Source organism: Arachis duranensis, chromosome 9 (assembly GCF_000817695.3).
Source record: "Arachis duranensis cultivar V14167 chromosome 9, aradu.V14167.gnm2.J7QH, whole genome shotgun sequence".
NCBI classification, from domain to species: domain Eukaryota; kingdom Viridiplantae; phylum Streptophyta; class Magnoliopsida; order Fabales; family Fabaceae; genus Arachis; species Arachis duranensis.
In genome coordinates, this window is record NC_029780.3 from 21,523,041 (window position 1) to 21,533,395 (window position 10,355).

Below are 10,355 nucleotides of genomic sequence, written 5' to 3' on the forward strand. Positions count from 1 at the left end.
GCTTCTGTAGGTGTTTTCTTCAAGTGGAGTGATCCACCTGCAGAGCTGTCCAATGAAATCTTGGATATCTCAGACAAGCCATCATAAAACACGCCTATGATGGACCATTCTGAGAGCATGTCAGGAGGCCATCTCCTGATCAATTGCTTGTATCTTTTCCAAGCTTTATAGAGGGATTCATCTTCTCTTTGTCTAAAGGTTTGAACTTCCACTCTAATCTTGCTCATCCTTTGAGGAGGAAAGAATTTAGCTAGAAAAGAATTAACTAGCTTTTTACAAGAGTTAAAACTCTCTTTGGGCATACAGTATCACAGATCTGTAAAAACTTAGCTAAGAACTGATGTGGATCTTCCATTAGAAGTCCATGGAACTTGCAGTTTTATTGTAGAAGAGGAACTAACTAAGGCTTAAGCTCTAAATTGTTAGCTCCAATGGCAGGTACAGAGATACTTCAGCCATAAAAGTCAGAAATAGGCATGGTGAAGTCACCAAGAACCTTTCTTGCTTCCTCTTGGGGTTCGGCCATGTCTTCCCTTTCTTGTTGAAAACTTTTTGGAAGGTCTCTTTCGGAGTGTTGTGCTTTAGCTTTTTGTAAACGCCTCCTTAGAGTCTTCTCAGGTTCAGGATCAGGAGTCAAGAGGGGCTCTTTATCCCTGTTTCTAGTCATAAACAAGAAAAGAAGAAAGAAAGAAAAGAAGAAAGCTTTTTGTGCTACTTAGACTAAAGAGCTTCCAGTTAGATGTGAAGAAAGAAGAGAGAAATAGAAGTGAAGATCGAAGACGGGAGACTGATGAGCGGATAATTTATACGCTTTTCGGCATTGTTTTTAGGTAGTTTTTAGTAGGATCTAGTTACTTTTAAGGATGTTTTTATTGTTTTTATGAAAAATTCACATTTTTGGACTTTACTATGAGTTTGTGTATTTTTCTGTGATTTCAGATATTTTCTAGCTGAAATTGAGGTACCTGAGCAAAAATCTGATTCAGGCTGAAAAAGGACTGTTGATGCTGTTGGATTCTGACCTCCCTGCACTCAAAATGAATTTTCTGGAGCTACAAAGCTCCAAATGGCGCGCTCTCAACTGTGTTGGAAATTAGACATCTAGGGCTTTTCAGTAATATATAATAGTCCATACTTTTTTTGAGCTTAGACGATGTAAACTGGCATTCAACGCCAGTTCTATGCTGCATTCTGGAGTAAAACGCCAGAAACACGTCACAAACCAGAGTTAAACGCCAAACGGACGTTACAACTTAGCGTTTAACCACAAGAGAAGCCTCTGTACGTGTAAAGCTCAAGCTCAGCCCATGCACACACCAAAGTGGGTCCCGGAAGTAGATTTCTGCACTTAGACTTATCTCTGTAAACCCTAGTAGCTAGTTTAGTATAAATAGAACTTTTTACTATTGTACCAGTGTCTAGTCTTTTGACCATTCGGTCTTTTGATCATTCAGAGGGGCTGGCCATTTGGCCATGCCTGAACCATCACTTATGTATTTTCAATGGTGAAGTTTCTACACACCATAGATTAAAGTGTGGAGCTCTACTGTACCTCGAGTATTAATGCAATTACTAATATTTTCTATTCAATTCAGCTTATTCTTGTTCTAAGATATTCGCTGCACTTCAACATGATGAATGTGATGATCCGTGACACTCATCATCATTCTCACCTATGAACGTGTCACTGACAACCACTTCCGTTCTACCTTAGAACGAGCGTGTATCTCTTGGATTCCTTAATCAGAATCTTCGTGGTATAAGCTAGAACCCTTTGGCGGCCATTCTTGAGAATCCATAAAGTCTAAACCTTGTCTGTGGTATTCCGAGTAGGATTCAGGGATTGAATGACTGTGACGAGCTTCAAACTTGCGATTGTTGGGCGTAGTGACAGACTCAAAATAATTAATGGATTCTATTCCGACATGATCGAGAACCGACAGATGATTAGCCGTGCTATGACAAGAGCATTTAGACCATTTTCACTGAGAGGATGGGAAGTAGCCATTGACAACGGTGATGCCCTACATACAGCTTGCCATGGAAAGGAGTATGATGGATTTGATGAAGGCAGTAGGAAAGCAGAGATTCAACAGGAACACAGCATCTCTATGCACTTAGCTGAAATTCCCACCAATGAATTACATAAGTATTTCTATCTTTATATTATGCTTTATTTATTCTTATATTCGAAAATCATTATAACCATTTGAATCCGCCTAACTGAGATTTACAAGATGACCATAGCTTGCTTCATACCAACAATCTCCGTGGGATCGACCCTTACTCACGTAAGGTATTACTTGGACGACCCAGTGCACTTGCTGGTTAGTTGTGCGAAGTTGTGGCCAAGTGTGTTTCACGTTTGAGAGCTCTAAGCCTATTGGCGCCATTGTTGATGATCACAATTTACGCGCACCAAGTTTTTGGCGCCGTTGTCAGGGATTGTTCGAGTTTGGACAATTAATGGTTCATCTTGTTGCTCAGATTAGGTAATTTTATTTTCAAAAAGTTTTCAAAATTCTTTCAAAAAATTTTTTCTCTTCTTCGTTTTTCTAAAGATTATTTTCGAAAAAAAATACAAAAAAATTATAAAATTATAAAAAAAAATAATTTTGTGTTTCTTGTTTGAGTCTTGAGTCAATTTTTAAGTTTGGTGTCAATTGCATGTTTTAAAAAATTTATGCATTTTTCGAAAATTCATGCATGTGTTCTTCATGATCTTCAAGTTGTTCTTGACAAGTCTTCTTGTTTAATCTTCATATTTTCTTGTTTTGTGTTTTTTGTTGTTTTTCATATGCATTTTTGCATTCATAGTGTCTACGCATTGAAATTTCTAAGTTTGGTGTCTTGCATGTTTTTCTTTTCTTGAAAATTTTTCAAAAATAAGTCTTGATGTTCATCTTGATCTTCAAAGTGTTATTGGTGTTCATCTTGACATTCATAGTGTTCTTGCATGCATCATATGTTTTGATTCATAATTTTCATGTTGTGAGTCATTTTTGTGTTTTTCTCTCTCTTCATTAAAAATTCAAAAAAATATATTTTTCTTGTTTTACTCATAAATTTCGAAATCTTTGGGTTGACTTAGTCAAAAAATTTTAAAATAAGTTGTTTCTTGTTAGTCAAGTCAAGATTTCAAATTTTAAAAATCCTATCTTTTCAAAATCTTTTTCATTTTTTATTATTTTCAAAAATTTTTAAAAATCAATTTTCAAAATCTTTTTCTTATCTTTATTTCAAAAATTCAAAAACTTTACTAACAATTAATGTGATTGATTCAAAAAATTTGAAGTTTGTTACTTTCTTATTAAGAAAGGTTCAATCTTTAAATTCTAGAATCATATCTTTTAATTTCTTGTTAGTCAAGTAATCAAATTTTAATTTAAAAAAATTAAATCTTTTTCAAAATATCTTTTTCAATCATATCTTTTCAAAATATCTTTTTCAATTTATATCTTTTTCAAAATCAATTTCAAAATCTTTTCTAACTTCTTATCTTTTCAAAATTGATTTTTCAAATCTTTTTCAACTAACTAATTGACTTTTTGTTTGTTTCTTATCTTTTTCAAAACCACCTAACTACTTTTCTCTCTCTAATTTTTGAAAATTCCTTCCTCTTTTTCAAAATTCTTTTAATTAACTAATTGTTTCAAATTTTAATTTTAATTCTATTTCTTCTCTTAATTTTCGAAAATAACTAACTATTTTTCAAAACAATTTTCGAAATTCACTCCCTCTCATATCTTTCTATTTATTTATTCATTTACTAACACTTCTCTTCATCACAAAAATTCAAACCTTCTCCTCTCTTTTGTGTTCGAATTTTTTTTCTTCTCTTTCCTCTATTCTCCTCTTTTTCTAGTTACATAAAGGAATCTCTATACTGTGACATAGAGAATTTCTCTTCTTTCTTTGTTTTCTTCTCTTTCATATGAGCAGGAACAAAGAAAAAGGCATTCTTGTTGAAGCTGATCCTGAACCTGAAAGGACCTTGAAGAGGAAGCTAAGAGCAGCTAAAGCACAGTACTCTGAAGAGGACCAAACTGAAATTTTCGAACAGGAAAAGGGGATGGCAGCTGAAAATAATAACAACAATAATGCAAGGAAGATGCTTGGTGACTTTACTGCACCAAATTCCAAATTACATGGAAGAAGCATCTCAATCCCTGCCATTGGAGCAAACAATTTTGAGTTGAAGCCTCAATTAGTTTCTCTAATAGAACAGAATTACAAGTTTCATAGACTTTCATCTGAAAATTCATTTCAGTTCTTAATTGAATTCTTGCAGATCTGTGATACTATTAAGACCAATGGGGTTGATCCCGAGATCTGCAGGCTTATGCTTTTCCCTTTTGCTATAAGAGACAGAGCTAGAGTATGGTTGGACTCTCAACCTAAAGATAGCCTAAACTCTTGGGATAAGCTGGTCACGGCCTTCTTGGCCAAGTTCTTTCCTCCTCAAAAGCTGAGTAAGATTAGAGTGGATGTTCAAACCTTTAAGCAAAAAGATGGTGAATCCCGCTATGAAGCTTGGGAAAGATACAAGTAGTTGACCAAAAAGTGTCCTTCTGATATGCTTTCAGAATGGACCATCCTAGATATATTCTATGATGGTCTATCTGAATTGTCTAAGATGCAAAGTTCAGAGAACCGGACCGATCATCGAACCGTTCTAGTCACTGGTTCACTGGTTCATTGGTCCAACCGATCTAACCGATGGTTCAACCGGAAAAACCATTTTAGAATAAAATAATAAATAAATTATAATTAAACACCATAAAATATAATTATAGTCTAATACAAATCTTAAAAGATCAAAAAGTACATCAGCAACCCTAAAACAACAACACCAGTATATTATCAAATAGCAACAATGAAATAGCAACACATTATAAAACACTAAAACAGCAACACCACTACATTATCAAAACACTAAAACAGCAACACCAGTACATTAGCAACATCATTCAGCAAGGCAGTGATGACACTAAACTAAAAACTAAAAACAGCAAAAATCATTACATTATACTACATATCAAATGTTCAAAACAGAGCATTCAGTAACCAAGCATTAGCATTAGCAAAGAAGTGATGACACTAAATTAAATAGAGCATTACCAAGGCAGTGATGAGTGATGACACTAAATTAAACACTAAAAACAGCAAAATTAGTACATTATACAACATATCAAAGGTTCAAAACAGAGCATTCAGTAACCAAGCATTAGCAATAGCAAGGCAGTGATGACACTAAATTAAACAGACCATTAGCAAGAAAGTGATGACACTAAATTAAACACTAAAAACAACAAAATTAGTACATTATACAACATATCAAAAGTTCAAAACAGAGCATTCAGTAACCAAGCATTAGCATTAGCATTAGCAAGGCAATGATGACACTAAATTAAATAAACATTGTTTTCTCGCACCAAGTCAGATATGACTATTAGCATCTGAGCTACCAATTGTTTGAACTCATTTCTTGAACACGAGGTATTTTGAACAAGACCCAAGCACAAAGTAAATGTGCAACCAAAGACAGATACTTCATGTAAGCAATCAACAGATTGTAATAACAATTTTTAAGGGTACAATATGATTATTGTTGTTTCCAATAGAGTTCTGGTATGTGAAAAGAAAAGATATGATTTCTGCTAAATCAGAGATATCCATAGACTCAAATCTGCAGGTTCCATTAATAAAAATTGAACAGATATTATTTGTTGGTAAAGCTCCTTCTATGGTTGGCTCATAAATATCGGGTTCTGGAAACATTACTTCTTGCTTCAAGATTTCAGGATTCCAGCAATCAACATCTTCAGAGATACCAGAAATCAAATAGTCATTAAAAAATAACATGAAATAGCAACTCAGAAAACAAATAGCAGAAGAAGCATTATTATCAGTAGTTGCTTCTTGATTAATACTATCTTCCATAACTAAAATTAATAAAACATATATGAAATTAAAAATAGCCACAGCAATAAACATTAATAATTTTATCTACACAATGAACATTAATAATTATGCAGAACAAATTTGAGAAATTCAGCCGGTCAACAAATATGCAAAATCGAGTAAGTTTCCAGCATTAACAAAGTACAAAATAGTAACAAATTTGAGCTACAAAACAGAAATTTGAGCAACACACAGAAATTAAACTACAAACAGAAATTGAACTACAAACAGATATTGAGCAACACACAGATTTTGAGCTGCAAACCAAGTTACCAACAAACAGAAATTGAGCTGCAAACCAAGTTACCAACAAACAGAAATTGAGCTGCAAACCAAGTTACTAACAAAGAAGTTCACAGAGGCAAAGAATAAAGATGAGCAGAGGAAGTCAGTTCAGAGAGGCAAGTCGAAGTTCACAGAGACAGAGAACCAAGATGAGCAGGCTACGAGTCACTCACCGCGCGACGATGAAGACAATGGGACGGGCAGGGAACCAGGCGAAGAAGGAGGGTTACTTGGGCAGGGAACCAGGCGAAGAAGGAGGGTTACTTGGGCTGACGACCAGGCTGGCGGTTGCGCTGTTGACCAGTGACCGCGGTGACGAAGGAGGGCACGGTGGCAGGCTAGGGTTCGGCGGCTAGGGTTTAGTCTTCTCTGTTCTCTTCTCTCACTCAGATGAATATGATTCAGCAGTGAATGGGTTCGGGGAAAGAAAGGGGGTTGGGGTGCGGGGTGCAGGGTGCTCCACGGGTCGGGTCGGGTTAAGGGTTTCTTTTTTTTATAACAAAACGGCGTCGTTTATGTAGAACCGGCCGGTCACCGGTTCGGCCCAACTGGCCAGTTTTTGGCCGATTCGCCGGTTCTTTGCCGGTTCTTTTCAAGATGGTTTCTGCAGGAGGACCAGACCGTTTGTATCGCCGGTTCGCGGTTAAACCGGTCGAATCGGCCGGTCCGGTCCGATTTTCAGAACCTTGCTAAGATGTCATTGGACCATTCTGCAGGTGGATCCATTCACCTAAAGAAAATGCCTGCAGAAGCTCAAGAACTCATTGACATGGTTGCAAATAACCAATTCATGTACACCTCTGAGAGAAATCCTGTGAGTAACAAGACACCTCAGAAGAGGGAAGTTCTTGAAATTGATGCTCTGAATGCCATATTGGCTCAGAACAAAATGTTGACTCAACAAGTCAACATGATTTCTCAAAATCTGAATGGATGGCAAAACGCATCCAACAGTACTAAAGAGGCATCTTCTGAAGAAGAAGCTTATGATCTTGAGAACCCTGCAATGGCAGAGGTGAATTACATGGGTGAAGCCTATGGGAACACTTATAATTCCTCATGGAGAAATCATCCAAATTTCTCATGGAAGGATCAACAGAAGCCTCAACAAGGCTTTAATAATGGTGGAAGAAACAGGTTTAGCAATAGCAAGCCTTTTCCATCATCTTCTCAGCAACAGACAGAAAATTCTAAGCAGAGCCTCTCTAGCTTAGCAAACATAGTCTCTGATCTATCTAAGGCCACTTTAAGTTTCATGAATGAAACAAGGTCCTCCATTAGAAACTTGGAGGCACAAGTGGGCCAGCTGAGTAAGAAAATCACTAAAACTCCTCCTAGTACTCTCCCAAGCAACACAGAAGAGAATCCAAAAAAAGAGTGCAAGGCCATTGATATAATCAACATGGCTGAACCTAGAGAGGAGGAGGCAGACATGAATCCCAATAAGGAAAACCTCTTGGGACGTCCCAAGGACAAAAAAGAGTTCTCAATTGAGGAACCTAAGGAATCTGAGGCTCATCTAGAGACCATAGAGATTCCATTGAACCTCCTTTTACCATTCATGAGCTCTGAGAACTATTCTTCCTCTGAAGAGGATGAAGATGTAACTGAAGAGCAAGTTGCTCAATATCTAGGAGCCATCATGAAGTTGAATGCCAAGTTGTTTGGTAATGAGACTTGGGAAGATGAACCTCCCTTGCTCATTAGTGAAATGAATACATGGGTTCAGAAAAATCTACCTCAAAAGAAACAAGATCCTGGTAAATTCTTGATATTCTGTACCATAGGCACCATGACCTTTGAGAAGGCTCTGTGTGACCTGGGGTCAGGTATAAATCTTATGCCACTCTCTGTAATGGAGAAGCTGGGGATCTTTGAGGTACAAGATGCAAGAATCTCATTAGAGATGGCAGACAAGTCAATAAAACAAGCTTATGGCTTGGTAGAGGACGTGTTGGTAAAGGTTAAAAGCCTTTACATCCCTGCTGATTTCATAATCTTAGATACTGGGAAGGATGAGAATGAATCCATCATTCTTGGAAGACCCTTCCTAGCCACAGTAGGAGCTGTGATTGATGTTGACAGAGGAGAGTTAGTTCTTCAATTGAATGGGGACTACCTTGTGTTTAAAGCTCAAGGTTATCCTTCTGTAAACATGGAGAGGAAGCATGAAAAGCTTCTCTCAATACAGATTCAAACAAGGCCCCCACAGTCAAACTCTAAGTTTGATGTTGGGAGGCCACAACCAAACTCTAAGTTTGGTGTTGAACCCCCACATTCAACCTCTAAGTTTGGTGTTGGGAGGACCCAACAATGCTCTGAACATCTGTGAAGCTCCATGAGAGCTCATTGTCAAGCTATTGACATTAAAGAAGCGCTTATTGGGAGGCAACCCAATTTTTATTTATCTATATTTTCTATTGTTTTTTTATGTTTTATTAGGTTCATGATCATGTGGAGTCACAAAACAATTGCTAAAACTAAAAAAAATAGCAAAAGAAACAGCACACCCTGGAGGAAGAGCCTACTGGCATTTAAACGCCAGTAAGGAGCATCTGGCTGGCGTTCAACGCTAGAACAGAGCATGAATCTGGCGTTGAACGCCAGAAACAAGCAGAAGTCTGGCGTTTAAACGCCAAGATTGCACCCTGAGGAAAGCTGGCATTTAACGCCAGAAACAAGCATCAGGCTGGCGTTAAACGCCAAAAACATGCTACATTTGGGCGTTTAACGCCAGAAACAAGCTTCAGTCTGGCGTTAAACGCCAGGATTGCATGCAGAGGGCATTTTACACGCCTAATTGGTGCAGGGATGGTAAATCCTTGACACCTCAGGATCTGTGGACCCCACAGGATATTCTATCCTTCTCTCTTCTTCACACAATCCAACAACACTACCCTCTCTTCTCCCCCTTGGCCGAAACCCACACATCTCTCCATCTTCTCCATATCTTCTTCTTCTTCTTCTTCTTCTATTCTTTCTTCTTTTGCTCGAGGGCGAGCAATATTCTAAGTTTGGTGTGGTAAAAGCATAGCTTTTTTTTGTTTTTCCATAACCATTTATGGCACCTAAGGCCGGAGAAACCTCTAGAGAGAGGAAAGGGAAGACAAAAGCTTCCACCTCCGAGTCATGGGAGAGAGAGAGATTCATCTCAAGAGTCCAAAGCTCAGTAGTAGAGCATTTGACTGCACATCAAGAGAGCCCACTCATGGACCTCAACAAGAGCATGAGGAATTCCCTCATCAAGAAATCCCTGAGATACCTCAGGGGATACATTTTCCTCCACACAATTATTGGGAGCAACTAAGGATAGGAGCACCAAAATCACTAGGGATCAAGCAACAAAGGCAAGGAAGAGACATAGAGGAGCTCAAGGACACCATTGGTCCTTCAAGAAGAAGGCGTCACCCTTACTAAGGTGGACCCATTCCTTAACTTCCTTGTTCTTATCTCTCTATTTTTCAGTTTTTGAGCTTCATGTTTGTCTATGTTTGTGTCTTTACTACATGATCATTAGTGTTTAGTAACTATGTCTTAAGGCTATGAATAATTCCATGAATCCTTCACCTTTCTTAAATGAAAAATATTTTTAATACAAAAGAACAAAAAGTACATGAGTTTTGAATTCATCCTTGAAATTAGTTTAACTATATTGATGTGGTGACAATACATTTTGTTTTCTGAATGAATGCTTGAACAGTGCATATTTTTTATCTTGTTGTTTATGAATGTTAAAATTGTTAGCTCTTGAAAGAATGATAAAAAAGAGAAATGTTATTGATGATCTGAAAAATCATAAAATTAATTCTTGAAGCAAGAAAAAGCAGTGAAGAACAAAAGCTTGCGAAAAAAAAGTGGCAAAAAAATATAAAAGAAAAAGAAAAAGCAAGCAGAAAAAGCCAATAGCCCTTAAAACCAAAAGGCAAGGGTAAAAAGGATCCAAGGCTTTGAGCATCAATGGATAGGAGGGCCCAAGGAAATAAAATTCAGGCCTAAGCGGCTAAATCAAGCTGTCCCTAACCAAGTGAAAATCTTGAGACTGAGTGGTTAAAGTCATGAGCCAAAGCAAAAAGAGTGTGCTTAAGAGCTCTAGATACCTCTAACTG

The 10,355-nt window shown here is 37.3% G+C and overlaps 1 non-coding gene across 1 annotated transcript; it reads right to left on the reverse strand.

Annotated features, from left to right (window-relative positions):
• Positions 1 to 4,474: 4,474 nt before the first annotated feature.
• On the reverse strand, positions 4,475 to 4,581 carry LOC127742124 (small nucleolar RNA R71). Its single transcript, XR_008003311.1, has one exon. It is a non-coding gene; the product is annotated as a small nucleolar RNA R71 (small nucleolar RNA).
• Between the last annotated feature and the right edge of the window lie 5,774 nt (positions 4,582 to 10,355).